The sequence below is a fragment of the Octodon degus genome, unplaced genomic scaffold, assembly GCF_000260255.1.
Source record: "Octodon degus isolate 3935 unplaced genomic scaffold, OctDeg1.0 scaffold00042, whole genome shotgun sequence".
In the NCBI taxonomy this organism is placed as follows: Eukaryota; Metazoa; Chordata; class Mammalia; order Rodentia; family Octodontidae; genus Octodon; species Octodon degus.
The window spans coordinates 7294528-7308377 of record NW_004524618.1 but is presented as its reverse complement, the minus strand read 5'-3'; the positions used below and the strand labels follow the sequence as shown (position 1 = coordinate 7308377).

General features: G+C 38.2%; 1 pseudogene; it reads left to right on the top strand.

Annotated features, from left to right (window-relative positions):
- Positions 1-1071: 1071 nt before the first annotated feature.
- On the top strand, positions 1072-3349 carry LOC105742213 (annotated as a pseudogene).
- The last annotated feature ends 10501 nt before the right edge of the window (positions 3350-13850 follow it).

The following is a 13850-nucleotide window of genomic DNA, read 5'->3' as shown; positions in this document are numbered from 1 at the left end:
CCAGCTCAGCCCACCAGGGGGCGGGCTGGCTGGCATGTGGTGCTGGGGATTGAACCGCGGTCCCCAATGCTTTGCCAAGCTTGTTCTAAGTAGGTGCTTTAGACCACTGAGCCATCTCTCCAGCCCCTATATACTTAATCTATTAAAAGTATTTAGCAATTTTTTTCTTCTGTGAATGAATAAATGACAATGTGGTATATTACATTATTGATTTTACAATATGTGAAATTTACTTTGTATAAAATTTCATTAGATATCGATGAAGCATCAATATTTGTATCTTGAGAGTGTAAGACATAAAATGTGAAAATATTTTATTTTGAAGAATCACAGAAACAGAAAAAAATCTGCATTGTAATCATATAGTAGCCTTTCTTTTTTGGTCTTTTTTATTTATTTTAAAGAGAGCATAAAAGCAATAGCTAAGACATTAGAAATGATACACCTTATAAGAAAACTCCCCTCAAAAAACAGAAAAAATAAAAACAGGATGAAAGGTATTGAATTGTGATGGTTATGTTAGACATTGCTGTCCTCGGTGTAGTTGCTCAGATGGCAGATACCAAGCTTTTAATGTTCATAAGTAACAGAAATATTTTCAACTGTTTGTGGCATTTTAGGTTACAGTTCTGAGCAAGCAGTTATCATGAGCCATTCAGAATCCACCTGGAATCATGATTGCCCATTCCTTAAAGAAAATGAACACAAGCACCTGGAAATACTTCCTTTCTTCCAGAATTATTGTTAGGCTGGTTATTTCATAAAATTGCATTGTAAAAATAATTTCTCTTTTACTTGCATGATCTAGAAATAAATGATTTTATGAGTCTCTTGTTTTTCAGGTGAAAACTAATCTTAAATTGAATGTTGTAAGACTTTCTGGTTTTATTAACACTGATTTTAAAAAAATATATAAAAAAAAACAAACAAAGGGAGTTTCTTGGGAGAGATGCAGAATCAATTTTAGTTTAGTAATAGCTGCTCAGTGACTTGCATAAAATGAATTAGTCTGGTTGGGAACAGGCAGTATATAATAGAAAACAGTCAGGAGTGATTTTAAAGCCAGACAATATGGTTTGTTTCCTGGCAAAGTAAGTGAAGAAAACAATCCTCTCATTTTTACTGAATTATTAATCTGTTTCACTTTTACAAAATTGTTAATGCTTTTGTCAAAAAATGTGAGGTAGGGAAAGGTTATAGCCTAACTTCTTTAGTTAGCAGCCAGCTGGAGGAGTGAGACTAACTTTACTTCAAATGTGTTGCGTTCAGGTGAGACTTATTACAATCCAAATGAAAGATGTATTTCCCATGACAGTTTTGTACAAAATATGATAGCAAATGAGCTAAGGAATTTGTTCCCTTTTCACCGATGCTATTAGATGTTTGAGGACCTGCTGGCATGAGCAGGACTTTGTGTTTAGCAGCATTTGGGGAGTGAGGGACTTCACAGTGCATAGGGCGCTGACTTCGCTTGTCTAGGGATGGAATCTGCCTCCTCTCAGGATTTCCGACCCACACACTGGGCGTGGTGGTGCATATGCCTCTACTCCCAGCACTTGGGAGGCTGAAAGCAGGAAGTTCACTATGAGTCTGATCTGTGTAGTTAGACCCTGTACACCCTGTACTAAATAATTTTTTGTTTAAAAAAGAATTTCCTACCCGCATTCTTTTGCGTAAGGAAAGTGATTGTACCTCTTGTTTCTGGATAATTATGTTTTGAATCATTTCATGAAGGTCATTTTGGTGTCATGCACACTACCTCAGTAATCAGTAGCTGAGCGTTTGTTTGTTTGTTTGTTTGTTTGTTTGTTTTTCCTGGAATTTTTCCCCCTCAGGAATAAAGACAGGTTTAGCAAAAAATTAGTTAGTGGGTGTCTATACTGGCACACTTCCCAAGTGAGCATGTGCCCTATGACGATGTTTAGGTTCCTTGCCAGCCATCCTAATATAGGCAATAGGCCCCAGCAGTGCACAACCGCCGTTGCACACATCTGTGCTAGTGTGCTGCCCCACCTGTGTTAACACGCATTCTGCAGCGCCGCGTCCAGCGTTGGCCCACTTCCCAGCTGCTAGGACTTGTGTGTAGATGTCCCCCCAAAGCCTCCTGTGCTCATGAGGTAGGCTTCCAGCGTTGCTGACTGATCCAGGGTCCAGTGCTGGGATTACAGGTGTGAGCGCTACACCCACCCAGGTGCAGGAAATCTGCATACAGGGAGAAAAAGAGGCTTACTCTGCTGCTTGTGGTCTTCCTTTTTGTTCTTGCTGCTTTTGCTGTATGCTACTGTGAGCTGCTTCCTTCTGCCATGCTTGATACCTGACAAGAAAAAAACTGACTTTTGTACTATGTTCTGTTTTGTCTGCTTTCACATTTGTTTATGCTATTTTTCTGTATTTAAAGGTCAATCCAGTCCACTTGACAAATGTCACTATATTTAATGCTTTGAACTCTGTGGGTGTGCACACATTTCTCAGATAAACTATTTGATGTCTGTTTTGCTCTTACATTTTTATGTTTTTGGTAGGCCTACTTGTCCTGCTCCGGACGAAGAAATGTTTCTAACATTTATGATAATTTGGATTGCATTTATAGCAGTCTACATTAGTCAGGAAAGGTGATATTTCTGTTATTTATTAAATGATCTCGATGCAGCGCTTTCTCAAAAGTCGCAGCTGCGCATCTGAGGTTGGAACCCAGGTCCTCACCGCTGCCCCCATGCAGTGTCGAGGGTGAATCGCCTCCCGATCTACCCCAGTCTGCTGTATTCCCAGCCTCCAGCCTTCATTGCTGTGCTATGTGTCTGCAGGTGTGCGCTTTGATTAGGAGTCGGCTCCTCGGCAGCTTCAATCGTGCTGCGGCGGAGGAGCAGCGCTGGACCTCGCTGCAGCAAACCGGCCTGTGCACCTCGCGCGAACCGGTGTCTCCGCGGAACTGGACGTGGCTGGGGCGCGGGGAGGGCCGGGAAGGACTCCAGAGGCCAAGGCACGGCGGCTTCCTGCCGCTCCCGGTGGGCCACATCCAACCACACCTGAAGTCCAGGACGGCCAGCCACAGGCGCGTGGACGCCTCGGCCGCCGTGCACAGCGCGGCCACCGTGAGCACGTCAAGGCGGAGGTGCGCGGACTGCAAGGAAATGCATGCAGAGACCTGAAGGCAAAGCACATTCCCCCTCGGCACTCGCAATCTGCCGTTCGTGGGGATGAAGAATTGGACTCGCTCATCAAAACTACAACTGCGGGAGGTGGCGTCATCCCACATATCCACAAGTCTCTGATTGGGAAGAAAGGACAACAGAAGATGTGTCGAGGATGCCTGGATTCCTCATTAGCTCAGGACTCTAATGCTCTTTAACAGCTGTGCAGCGTTGGCGATTCCTGTGGACTGTATCTCTGTGAAAAACACAATTTTGCCGTTTTGTAATTTTTTTTTTCGGAACCAGGGATTGAACTCAGGCCCTTGCGCTTGCCAGGGAAGCGCTTATTCCACTGAGCCATCTCCCCAACCCCTATGGTTTTGTAATTCTATTTGAGCAAGGTGGAAGTTTAATTACCTTTCCAGCCAACCAAATTCCTGCATTCGCGTCTTAACCATGTTTAAGTGTTACTGCGGCTTCAAAGAAGCTATTGATCCTTAAGTAGTGGGTTTTGATTAAGTTGACTTTGTTTAAAACTGTTTGGATTTTAATTGTGATGCAGAAGTTATAGTAACAAACATTTGGTTGTGTACAGGTATTATTTCCACTCTGGTGGATAAGTTCAATAAAGGTCATGTCCCCCCCCCAAAAAAAATGAGTAGATTCCTCTTTCCTTTTGTCTGCACGTGAGTATCAGCTGGCATCTGAGAGTGCTAAGAAGGAAACTAGATTTCTTCATCTGGCTTTGTCCTCTGATGCTTTAGGCCTCTGTCAAGAAAAAAAAAAAAAAATACAAAAGAAAAGCACTGCTTGCTTTTTAAAAAGCATTAAGAATATGAAAAGAAAAACTCAAAGGTCCAATGAATAGACACCCAGTTCAGTTACACACCTTAAGTGACAAGCAAATCCCTCCTTGCCAAGGTCCGCTCTTCTCATTCCCACCTCCCACTATCACATGCTGATTCCCAAATCCCCAGCTCCTTGAGGGCCTGAGCTGCATCCTCCAGAAGACATGGTTGGGGTCATCCTGCCTTTGACTGAATGCAGAAGCTGAGAAACAGTTTTAAATAACAGTTAATCAAGTAGCTACCTGAAAGGCAGCAGGTGCTGGTAGAAGCAGGAAAGGATTTGCCATCAGGGTGGCCTAATTCTGACCCCACCAGTCCTGCTGCGACATGCTTGGCAATTACTGAAACTTAGCAAGGCTCACTTTACTCATTTCCAAACTGAGGGGAACAACACCTTCCCCGTGGAGCTCTTGTGCAGACTGAATGGGATATGATAATGTGCACGCGGGAGGCTTGGTAATGTTCAATAAATTAGAGCAATTATTAAAAACAAGCCAAAGAGTGCCAACAGGAAACATGAGATTCTGAATTATTACACATTGCTGAGATCAGAACAGGTGTGACTTTAATTGTGCTAATTGTTTACCACAAAGAGATCTCTGTGCCGAACGTCCAAGCACTTGCTTACTCTCTGTGTGCCGGAGGCTGATGTTTAGAGAAAAGCTTTTCATGGAGAGATTTTCTTAAGAGCCCGTGACTTCTGGTAGTTTTAATTATTCCACAAAAACCTTATTTGTTGCTGAATTGTGCATCTTATTTTCCTTGGCTCCATTTAGGCTATAAAGTTCATTGTAGGAATTTCATTATAATCACTTTAATTATTGGTTTGTAGAAGTAGTTCCTGTCACATCAAATCATGAATTTTATTTTACATACAACTGTAAAGTTTCAGGATGACTCAAAAGAACCTTATTGTGATCAACTCCTCTTCCTGGGTATTCTGTGGGGCTTTTCTTATTGTTCCATTTTCATTTATTTGTGTTGTTCTTGTTAATTTATTTTACAGAGAATATAAAAATAGATAAGACATTAGAAATGATACGTAATTTACAAAATACTAGGTGATAGTGGTTGATGTATTACACATTGCTGCCTTCAATGTTGTTGATCACATTATAGATACACCTATGTAAAACTGGTCAAAGTGAAAATTTTATTCATTAACTGCTGCCTTCAAAAAATGATAGAAACTAGTAGTACAATCATCTTAGCTATCCTGTGTATATACATACATGATTTTCTTCTTCCTTTCTCCCCTTCCTTTTCTTCTTAACCTAATCCCAACTGTTCATTCCTTTTACTCAGTTCTTTGCTTTTTACTGTACATGTTATACCTTTCAGATTTTATTTACTCTTTCAGATCCTTACACTAGGGAGACAATACGATCTTTACACATGTGGGTCTGATTCCTTTCACTTGTAAGTATAGTCTCTAGTGTCATTATTTTTTAAAATATATTTGAGCAGGCTTTTAGTTGGGTAGAATTTCTCAGCTCTTTCCCTGTTAGAAATGCTCAGTACCTGCCATCATCTTGCAGAGCCCGCTTCCCAAAATCGCTCACCCTTCAGGACTTGCTCTATTCCTCTTTCCCTCTAACCCTGATCATTGGCTTTCCAGTCAGAAAGGCCAACCAGTAAATGGCAGTTTCAGAAGCGTAATCCTGTTTATGACCTCGCATGGGTGCAGCCTCTTGCTTCTCAGAGTCAAACACAGTTCATCATTTCCCTATTACGGCTTCACCACCTGTGTCTGGGCAACACTGTGTAGAACCAGAGTTCCCAAAAGGGAACTAGGCAGTAGAAAGAGACTGGGTCTCATTTAAAGTGAATCTCAGTTTGATTTCTATCCAAAACCCTCAGTAAGTAAGATCACAATTTGGGGGCTTTTGTTTTCTCATCTGTAAAACATGAAAATTGAGAAGATATTGAAGAAAATCCATTGTACTTTTGATACTGTCTCTCATGTTTTCTATCTCCATAAGCACACACAAATATATATATATATATATATATATATATATATATATATATATATATATATATATATATATATATATATATATTTGACTATATGGATACAATTCATATGAATCCATTTTGATCCAATACTATCTTAAATGTTTACATATTTAAAGATCCTGACTTTTATATAAATGAGAAAGCTATCACTCACTGGAAATGTAACAGAAATATATCTAGGATCACTCAGGAAGCAATGTAATTAGTTATATGGACACGATTTTATAAAAGATGAAAATAATGTGTATGCTGGCCCAGTGTTTCCAAGAAAATGATTACATGAGGTGGTTCCATTGAAAACAAAGAAAATGGAACAACTCACACCTAGCAGGGGATTAGCGGAAACAGAAGGTATCAGGTGTGGTTTTAAAGAAAAGAGAGAAAGAGAAGGAGAATTCAGCGGAGCTCACAAAGTTGCGGTTGCACTGATGGAAGCAGTAGCCAGAGTGGAGATTTTCCTGGAGCTAAAATGAGTGGGCTGCATGAAAGGCGCCGGTTCCACCTGGAGCAGTCCCAACACGCTCCTAGGAGGGCGGCACCACGGGATGGAAAGCGTGCCTTGCATACGTAACACCAAGTGAGAGGAAACATAGATTGTGTGTAGTTTTCTCTTTTTAAAAATTAATTTTAGGGCTGGAGAGCTAGTTCAGCTGACTAAGTGCCTGCTTAAGCAAGCACAGGGTTCGATTCCTGGTACCACGCGCTGCACTGCCCCCCCAAAGGGGGGGGGCTTAGCCAGCCCCAGAGTCCAGGCACATTGGTGCACCCCTGTAATCCCTGCCCTGGGGAGACTGAAAACAGGATCACCACAAGTCTGTAGTGAGACCTTGTACTAAATACATAAATTAAAAAAAAAAAGAATTTACGGAAAAAAATTAATTTTATTGCTACACTTTAGGTAAACATCATGTCCACACTCACCATAAAGAATTCGTATAATAATAAAAAAAAAAAAAAAAGAGTAAAAGGGAGCTGGGGAGACAGCTTGATAGCTCAGCAGAATAAGCCCTTGCACGGCAAGCACAGGATGCTGAGTTCCATCCCCGGTACCACGGGGGGGGAAAAAAAAAAGGAATTCATGCCTGCACACGGCACATGTAGACTCTGCTTTTCTCCAGCTGTCTTCCCTCACTGAAGCCCCTCCTGCCCTCCTCACAAAACCTTTCTTCTGCTGTTTTCTTTCTTTTTTCCTTTCCTTTCTTCCTTTCTCCTTCCACTCTCATTTATTCCCCTCCCCATTTGAACTTTTCCTTCCCACTTTGACATATCTAATGCACATTTTGAGCCTTACAGATCCTTTCAGGTTCTCACACCAGAGAAATAATGACGAATTTAAACATGAGTTTACAATTTATTTCACTTAAGATTATGGTAGCAAAGTGGACACATCCACTTACCAGAAGTGTCTCAAGTTAATCCTTCAATATGGCAGAATAATATTCATTTTATTGACAGAATCCTTATCTATTCATCCATCGGTTGGTATGTGGGCTGTTCCCAAGATTTACCTATTATAAATTGTGCTACTATGAACACGAGTGTACATGTATCACTTTAGTGTGATGCTTTAGATTTTTTTTTTTTTTGTGAAATTGCCAAGATGGGAAATAGCTGTGTCAAAAGGTAGAGCCAACGTTCAGTTTTGGAGAAATCTTCACACTGAGTTCCGCAGTAGCTGCATGAGCCTACATTCTCAACAGTGGAGAATGATTTGTGGGTTCCTTTATTCCTACACCCCTGCCAGAGTTCCTTACATGACTTCTTGATAATAGACTTTTTTTTGTGGAATGAGAAAAGTGGTATTGTTTTAATTTGTGTCTCTCAAATGAGCAGTGATGTTGAACACTGTTTCATATATTTATTTGCTGTTTGTACTACTTCATCTGAAAAGTGTCTGTTCATTTCACATGCCCAACTTGAGACGGAGTCTTTAAATTTGGGGAGGTCTAATATTTGTCAGTTCTTCTGCTACTGCAAATATTAGGCTTTTTTAATCCTCAGGAATAGATATTAGACAGGTTATCTTCCTTGCAGTGAAGGCATTTGGGCCCATTTTCAAAGATAAGGTGAGTGACTGTTTTTGGATTTGTTTCCTTATTTTCTACCCTGTTCCATTGATCCTATGGTCTGTTTGCTTGTGGATTTGTTGGTTGGTTGTTGTTTTTTCCTCCATACCATGCTTCTTTTGTCACTGTAGGGTAATTTAAAATTAGGAATTGATATGTCCCCATTTGCCTTTGTTGCCAAGGATTACTTTTATTACACTTGGTCATTTCTGATTCTAAATGAATTTTAAGATTTTTTTTTCACTAATTTTGTGAACTGTGCTACTAGTATTTTGATTGGGAGTGCACTAAATCTGTACAACAATTTGTGAGGGTGCCCCTTTTAGTATATTGGTTCTTCCTGCCTGGGAAGAAGGACTATCTTGCCGTTTCCTGATACTGTCTTTTATCACTTTTTTCACAGTACTGCAGTTTTCAATATAAAGATCATTTTTAAGAACACTTTTTAGATTGATTCCTAAGTATTTCATTTATTTGGTTAGTATTTTGATAGGTGTGGATTTATTAATTTCATTTTCGATGATTTTGTTATTTGTGTACTAGAATGCTAGTGATTTTTGAGTGTTGACTTTGTATGCAGTTATGCTAGTGAATTTGAGTATTAAATCTGCATGTTCTTGGTGGAGTTTTTGGTGTCTTCTGTGTAGAGTATCATGAAATACGTGAATCATGACAACTTAAATTCTTCCTTTTGTAACCCTATTCCTTTTATTTCTTTATCTTGTCTAATTGATCTGGCCAATGTTTCCTGAACTATATTTAATAAGAGAGGTGACAGTGGACATCCTTGTCATGTTCCTCATATGAGCATGAAATCTTGAAGTTTCTGCCAATTTAATATAATGTTGGCTGTTGGTTTGTCATAGATAGCTTTTATCAGAATGAAATAAAGACCACCTATTCCAATTTTCTGTACATTTTATCATGAATTAGTGTTGGGCTTTGTCAAATCCTTTTCCTGCATTTACTGAGATGATCATGTGGCCTTTGTCTTGGGTACTGTTAATATGGTGTATAACATTTATTGATTTCTAATATGTTGAAGCATCTCTGCATCCCTGGGGTGCATCTTACTTGGTCATGGTATATGATGTTCTTGATGTTTTGCTGTTTATCAGTTTAAGATAAACAATTATTTCTGCTACTCTAGGAACTGAGACTTTATAATGTTATGTAGAACTTTTTAGATCAAGATATCTATTCTTCATTAAAAATTTTCATCAACTTGTTTCAGTCCAAAACTCATAAAACAAAACAAACAATCATATTTAAGTTCTGTTCCTGGTCCCTACAAAGCTCTGTTTCCAGGTAAAGCAACCCTATTGTCCTTTGACCCTTTCCTGTGCTTAATGCAAAGATATGCCCATTTTTCTGTTTGAACTTTTTAAAAAAGTGTATTTAGTCTAAGGCCTACAGGGTCTCACTACACATATTGGACTTATAGTGATTCTTCTGTTTTCAGCCTCCCAAGCACTGGGAATACAGGCACATGGCACCATGCCCCATCTCAGTGCACCCCAGGGCCTGGGCTGGCATGGCAAACAGGGGATTGAACCCAGTTCCTGAGTCTACCTAGGAAGATGTTTTAATCCCCTGAGTTGTCTAGCCAGCCCTCAACTATGTTATTGTACAAGTGAGACTATTAAGTTGGTGGTTATAAATGTGATGAGAAAATCAAGAAGAAAATAGAAAAAAGGCTCTTATTATTTTTAAGATATTATCACACTTTTGAAAAACACCTCACAATGAAAATTCATATTTGAATTCACTGTCAATCTAATCATCAAGGTAATTTAAAAATAGTTGTCCCATAATAAATGGTGTTGACTCTCAAAGAAGAATAATTTAAATGCAACTAATATTATCCTTCAGGCTTCAGATCTTGAAGTAAACATTCAACCAACTGCAAAAATCACACATTATTACTCTGAGTCCCTAGGAGGCAAAATTAAGCAAGGCCATATCCCAAGACAATGTGAGGAAGAACAATAAGCAGGAAGACCTGACCCAAAGACACCAGCCTTGAGCAGGGAGCACAAGCTCAGGAAAATCTAGCAGTGCACTTGAAAGGAACTCACTAAGCTGTATCTAAAAATCCTAGTGTGTAAAAATAGGTATTGATTTACCAATTTTGCAAAAATATCTATTGGGCTAGTGAACATCAGCTAAAATTTTTAAACTGGTAAGAAGTTCCTCTCATTACCGTAATTCTGGAAAAGACAGGACATTGTCATTTATGTATATTTTTAAATTTTCATGAATATATTCTTATAGTATATAATGGTTGCATTCATCGTGGGGAATTTGTTCATACCTTGAGTCTGGTGCCTTAGACCACTCGGCCATCCTGACACCCACCGTGGGGAATTTGTAAATGTACATAACACATCTCAATTCATTTTCCCCTTCCCCTTCACCCTTACTCCACCATCAGATTAATTTATTTAGGGCCAGCGAGATAGTTCAGGGGTCTACAGCACCAGCCTAGGCAAGCTTAGACAGGTACCAGGGATGCTGTTCAATCCCTGGCACTGCATGCTGTGCCAGTTCTGCCCTCAGAGTGGGCCTCGCCAGCCTAAAAACAACAAAAAATAAATAAAAATAAGATTAATTTATTTTATAAGCCCTTATAAAGTTAATTATTATGCATATAGATTATCAACTAGAATAACAGACCAAAAAACATAAAACACAAAAGACTGATTATATCAAGATAGACTTTTAGATACACTATCCATCCTATATTGCAATAACTATTTTCTCTCTTTTTCCTCTTGTCAGTCTTTTCTTTTGCATCTTATCAATGTAAGTTTCTCAAAAGGAGGAAGGATGAAATGATTAAGCTTGTGTGTCTGATTTATTTCAGTTAATATTATAGTCATGCCATCCATTTGCCTACAAATAAATCAAGTTTATCCTCCTTTATGGCAGAACAACACTTTATTTAGTATAAATACTGCATTTTCTTTATCCATCCATTTGTCAGTGGACATATAGGCTGCTTCCAAGGTCTAACAATTAAAAATCATTCTGCCGTAATAAAGGTATGCATCCCTCACGTTAGGAAAGTATGTTTAACTCTTTGAAGGAGATTCCTAAACATGGAAGATTCTTAGGAGAGGAATACCTGGGTAAAATGGAATTTCTACATTTAGATTTTGGGGAATCTCAATAATGATTTCTGTAGTGGTTGTAACAGTTTACATAAATATCAATAATGAAAAAGGGTCTGTTTTCCTTGTAGCCTTTATAGAAATTGTGATTGATTGATTCTTCATGATAGCCTTCTTTTTCTAGAGTAAAATGGAATCTGCATACTGTTAAAATTTACATTTCTTGAGTGACCTGCAATGTTGAACCTTTTTCATGTTTTTGACCCTCTGGATGAGAATTGACTAGTAATTTTAGATACTCTTTGTTTTATTTTCTTTTTAAATGTAGGTAGTCTAATTTTGAGTTCTTTATACATTCTAGATATTAGTCTTTTTCTGAACGAAATGCTTAGAATTGGCAAAATATTTTTGCATTCTATACTTTGTCTCCTACCTCTGTTGATGAATTCCTCTGCTGTCCAGAAGTTTAATAATTTTATATGGCTCCATTTGTTGAATTTTGGTATTATTTCCTGTATGTTTAGAAATTCTTTGCCTCCACTGATGTTTTCAGGATTATTGACAATTTAGTACTCAAATAGGTTATGAGTTTTTATTTTAATATTTTTATCTTTGTGCCATTTTGGTTTTACTTCAGTGGATACTGGGGGAGATGGGTGTAGGTTCAGTCTTCAGCCTGTGGGTAGCCAATTTTCCCAGCACCATTTGTTAAGAAATCCCTGAATCCTTCAACAGAATTATGGAATCCTTTGTCAAAGATAAAGTAGCTGAGTATTCCAGGATCTGTTTATGCATCTGCTCTTCTTTTTCATTGATCTACATGTCTGTTATTGTTGTTGTTGTTTGCTTTTTTGACTAATTGATTTTTGCCAGTATTGTACTGTTTTTATTAGTGTAACTTTGTAGTGTAATTTGAAGTTCAGGATGTTGATGTCCACTGCCTTGCCCCTTTTATCAGAATTGCTTTTGTTATGCTATATCTCTTCAACTTCCTTATAAATTTTAGAATTGCTTCCAGTAATTCTAGGAGGCATAAAATTGTTATTTTGATTGTGGTGCATTAAATCTGTATAACAATTTTGGAAATATGGCCAATCTGAATGGATAATTTCTGCCCATCCAGAAGAAGGGGATATTTATCTACTTTCTGACATCTTCTTTGGTCACCCTTTGCAGAATCCTACAGTTTTCATTGTAGAGGTCTTTCATTTTTTGGATAGTTTAGTGTGTATTTCATTTTTCTTGACATTATAAAGATATTGTACTGTATATTGCAAAGAGATAGTAGAAAAGACTTGGCATGTTTTTGCCATGAAAAAATAATAAATTTTGAGGCAACAAAAAAAAATAAAAAAATAAAGATATTGTTTCACTATTTTTACCTTCAATGAAATTGTTATTTCTATGCAAAAATGATATTTATTTCTGAGTGCTGAATTTATAGCTAGCTATGCTACTGAATTTTATCATTCTATGAGTCTTTAGGGGGGCTTTTTGAAGTCTTTTCTGAGGAAGAGTACATCATCTGCAAATAATGTTAATTTACTTCTTTCTCGGTCTTCCACTTCTCTTTCTTGTCTAATTTAGTTCCACCAGTGTTTTGAGAAACTGTGTTGACTAGAAGTGGTGATAAGGGCCAACGCTTTCTATTCCTAATTTGATTGGAGACACTTTCATCTTCACTAGAGTTATTACTGATGAACTGCTCTCATCGCACTGCTTTCCTGATTTGAATCTCCTTGCTCTGCCCTCTCCTAAGCTCCTCATTCCACTGTGTGTGCTCTTTCTTTTTGATGTATTGGGATGGTCAGCTCAGGTACAAAACTCAGATTTCTCTCTCAGCAAAGAAAGTTTTGCATGACACATGAATTGGGGCAGTAAGTTGTTGTCTTTTAGTACTTGGAACCCTTTGCTCCAAGCTCTTGAGGGTTTGTATAGAGAAGGCTGTTATATCTCTAACGATTCAATTTTACATATGATTCATTCTATTATTTTTTTACAGGCTTTTCAATTTTGTACCTGTGATGGACTGTCCACTTCTGAGAATAAGTTAAAGTAGTGTTTCCTTCTGATCATGGCCTTTTGGGTTTGTACAGGCCTCACTATCTCCATGTTCACCATCCTCTATGGTTGGGAAGGTTTTTGGCAGTATTTCTGTGAGCAGTTCACGAACAGTTATTTTTTATTCCATTTATGCGGTCTTATTTTAACAAATATTTCAAGGTCATTATTCTTAAATTGTTCTTCTTTGTATCATCTTTCAGCTGTTAATTTTTCTCTTGTTTTTCAGATGTTTCAGTGTAGCTGAGCTTTGAAGACATCATTTTCTTCTAGCTGTAAAATTTTGTCCTTGACTGGCAACTTCTGAAGCTCACACTTTAACGTAAGTTTTATTCTTCTGGATGTCTTACTGGAATCTATTTTCTGAATCCTACTTCTTTGATAAACTGTTCATCTATGTTTTATATCATGTAATTTAGCACATCTCGCTCTACATTAGTGCCCTCTGGAAGTCCCTCCATCTTTTTTATTATTGCTTCTATTTCTGTTGTGGCATATCTTCTCTGACCTCACAGAACAGTTTTTATCAATTTTTTTTACTTCCTCATTATTTTTTTTTCAAGTAATTTCAGTATGTGGCTTATGCTGTTTTCCTCCTGTAAGTCTCCAGAT